We start from the raw sequence: 3,886 nt of genomic DNA on the forward strand, positions 1-3,886 counted from the left end.
GGGGAAGGACTGAGCGCTAGGAGACAAATTGCCTGCTGTGACTGTTCCGGGTGTGCCTGTCCATCAGACAGCCAGTCTTGCAAGACCATTGATTAAAGCCTCACTTCACTGTGCTCCGAGTCTCTGCGTCACTCCTTTGATTGGGTCAGTGCACTTATTTCTCACAAAACCCACATGCAAAGGGATGAACTTGCGCTTTTTACCTAACACCATATACAAAAATTAACTCAAAATGGATCAAAGACCTAAATGTAAGGGCTAAAACTATAACACTCTTAGCAGAAAACATAGGGAAAAGCTTTGACATTAGACTTGGCAATAATTTCTTGGATATGACACCACAACACAGGCAACAACAAAAACAAAAATAGATGAATTAGACTTCATCAAAATTAAAACCATTTGTGTATCAAAGGACACTATCAATAGAATGAAAAGGCATTCTATGGAATGCAAGAAAATTTTTGTAAATCACATATCTGAAAAGAAATTAATATTCAGAATATACAAAGCATCCCTAGAACTCAACAACAAAAACAGACAACCCAATGAAAAGTGGGCAAAGGACTTTGCGATGGTTAACGTTATAAGTCAACTCGATTGGGCTAAGGGATACCTGAATAGCTGGTAAAACATTATTTTCGGGTGTGTCTGTGAGGGTTTCTTTGGAAGTGATTAGCGTTTGAATCAGTAGACAAAGTAAAGAAGATCAGCCCTTACCGATGCAAGGCAACATCATCCAATTCTTCCGAGGGCCTGAATAGAACAAAAAGGTGGAGGTTTACAGCAAATACTCGGTGCCCAGGAAGAGACAAGCGACACACACTCGGGGAATTAGGAAAGACTGTTTATTTCGCACTGGTGCCAGGCCAGCAGAGTCCCCTCCGAAGGCTGACGCTGATCCTTGTCACTGGTGTCCTTTTAAGGGTAGGATTGCAGGGGCTCAGGGAAGAAAAGAAAGGGGAGGGGGCTCTTATGGATTGTGCTACGCAGGCAGTTGGTGGATGCAGGGGGCAAGCAAGATTGCAGAAGCCAAAAGCACGCGAGAGGAGTCTCAGGCCTCCGACACCTGGCTGCCCCCTTGTGTATCTGCTCTCGCCAGATTTCTTTCTCAGGATGTCTGGCTGGCTCTCTTTGATCTGTTTTTGCCAGCTTTCCTTCTCAGAAGGAAGGAAGAATTTTCTCTAGGATACCTATCTTCTTCTGCCATCAGACATCAAGGCTCCTCATCCTCAGGCCTTCAGCCTTGGGACTAAGAGTTACACCATGAGCTCACCTGCTTCTCAAGCCTTTAGACCCCATTGTCCCTCTGACTTTCCTCACTCTCCAGCTTGCAGACAGCAGGCAGATCAGGAAACTTCTTGACCTCCATAACAGCATGAGCGAGTTCCCATAATAAACCTGTATATATATAGGATATAGATATATATATATTTATACACACTACTGGTTGTTTCTCTGTGGAACCCTAAGACAGACTTTAGATTTCTCCAAAGAAGATATATAAAAGGCTAATAAACACATGAAAAGATGCTCAACATTACAAATCATTAGGGAAATACAAATCAAAATCACAACCAGTTACTACCACATACCTACTAGGATAACTATTAAAAAAAAAAAAACCCAGAAACTAAATATTGGTGAGGATATGGAAAAATGAAACACTTTCACACTGCTGGTGGGAATAGAAAATGGTGCAGCCACTGTGGAAAACAGCATGGGGCTCCTCAAAAAATTAAAAATAGAATTACCATATGTTCCAGCCATTTCATTTTGGGGTATATACCTAAAAGAATTGAAAGCAGAAACTCAAATAGATATCTATACACACAAATTTACAGCAGCGTTATCCATAATAGCCAAAAGGTAGAAACAACCCTACTGTCCACTGATGGATGAATGGATAAATAAAACGTGCATATACATACGATAGAATATTATTCAGCATTAAAAAGGAAGGAAATTCTGACACTTGCTACAACATGCCTGAAACTTGAAGACTTTCTGCTGTAGAGGAGAAAAATAATTTTCCCTTTACTCTTCTGAGTTCTTTGTTGAAATTCTTGTAATAAAAGGCAGTTTAACACGAGAAAAGCAAACAAGTTTATTAATATGTATTATATGTGGGAGATAATAAAAAAATAATAAATCTCCAAGATAGCTTTAGAATTCGATTAACTACCATCTTACTAGGAAAAGGGGAGGGAAAATACAGGCCTCTTCAGGAAGAGTAAATGATTTTTAGGAACGACGAATGGGCTCTTAGAAGAATAGGAGGGAAGTATGATAGTTTGTAACAGAGTTTGTCTGGGGATGCTGTCAACTTTCTAATTTCCTCACCTGTGATAAGAGTCAGTCCTCCCTGCTTGTTGAAACGCCAAAGGAAAGGATTGATGACAATTGTGTTCCTTTGGATGACCTGTCTTAGGAAAATAAGGGAACATCAGGGAAAACCTCTACCCAAATTTGCTGTTTTTAAAGTGCCTAACCCCCAAAATAATCAATATACCAAAGCAGTATATTTTGGGGTAGCATATTCTGCTAAGTGAAAGAAGCCATTCACGGAAAGATAGATGCTGTATGATTCCACTTACATGAGATTCTTAGGATAATCAAATTCATAGAGACAGAAAGTTGAATGATATTTTCCAGGGGCTGCAGGCAGAGGGAGAATTGGGAGTTACTGTTCTATGGTTATGGAGTTTCAATTTATGAAGATGGAAAAATTCTGGAGATGTGTGGTGGTGATAGGTGCACAACAATGTGCATGTACTTAGTGCCACTAAACTGTACAGTGGAAATAGTTTAAAAAGTAATATTTACTTTATATTATGTATATTTTGCCAAAATAAAAAAATACAATGTTGGGGTGCCTGGGTGGCTCAGTTGGTTAAGTGTCCAACTCTTGATTTCAGCTCAGATCATGATCTCAAGGTTCGTGAGTTCAAGCCCTGAATTGGGCTCTCTGCTGTCAGCACAGAGCTTGTTTCAGATCCTCTGTCTCCCCTCCTCCCTGCTCAGCCTCTCTCCCACTTTGCGCACTCTTCTGAGCTGGAGTCTGATGCTTAACTCGGCGTGTGGCCACCCAGGAGCCACATGAGTATAATTCTTTCAAGCCCTCCTACATTGAATCCATTCAATGGTAAGACTCTAATGTACTTCTCTTTTCATGAGTCCAAAGAGTAAATAAGATTCACAAGACTTTAAAGACCAGTCATATACCTACCATTATTTTGGGAATTCAAGCAATTCTTAATCCCCCATGATGTCCATAAGTATACAGAGCTTGATCTAGAAACTTATGATTACCAAAGACCAAGTCCATGGGATCTGAGAGAAGCAGACCAGGTGGAGAAATCTTAGTTTCCAGCTCTGCCAGAAGCAAATCATCCATGTCAGCTCTCTGGAGACCATGGCCTGAAAACAAAATATATGCCAAAAAAAAAAAAAAAAAAAGGACCAAGAGGTAAATTAGAGAACCATGCATTTAATATACATAGAAGAAAAGCGTCTCCTTTGGAGGATGGCGTTTGAGACATTGCTCCCTTCTTGCAAAGTCATCATGTTTTATTTGAGGTTCCTTTCTTAATCACCCAACTGATTTCAAACCTCTTAGTTCATAACTCCCCCTGTGTTCCTGGCCACTCGGTCGTGCTCTGTCTGGTGACAAAGCCTTCACACCCTGTCCTGAACAGACATTTTTAGTCTCACTATGCTCCTCTTGCGGTGGATGCCCAGGTCTATGCAGGGCCGAGATTCGGCAGAAATGCCCCTGGGAAGTGGTTAGTTGTTTATCACCAACCTTCCCTGGGATTCCAAGGGCCTGTCTTCCCCACTTTTGTTTCAGCTGGAACTACCTCCATAGATTCTGAACTGAAGCCTG

The 3,886-nt window shown here is 41.0% G+C and overlaps 1 long non-coding RNA gene across 1 annotated transcript; it reads right to left on the reverse strand.

The window, feature by feature from the left end:
- Window positions 1-882: 882 nt before the first annotated feature.
- LOC144224703 (uncharacterized) lies at window positions 883-2,427 on the reverse strand. Its single transcript, XR_013333119.1, has 3 exons — window positions 2,344-2,427; window positions 1,277-1,401; window positions 883-942 (listed from the first exon to the last, which is right to left on the reverse strand). It is a non-coding gene; the product is annotated as an uncharacterized LOC144224703 (long non-coding RNA).
- Between the last annotated feature and the right edge of the window lie 1,459 nt (window positions 2,428-3,886).

The sequence above is a fragment of the Crocuta crocuta genome, unplaced genomic scaffold, assembly GCF_008692635.1.
Source record: "Crocuta crocuta isolate KB4526 unplaced genomic scaffold, BGI_CrCroc_1.0 scaffold222, whole genome shotgun sequence".
Lineage (NCBI taxonomy): Eukaryota > Metazoa > Chordata > Mammalia > Carnivora > Hyaenidae > Crocuta > Crocuta crocuta.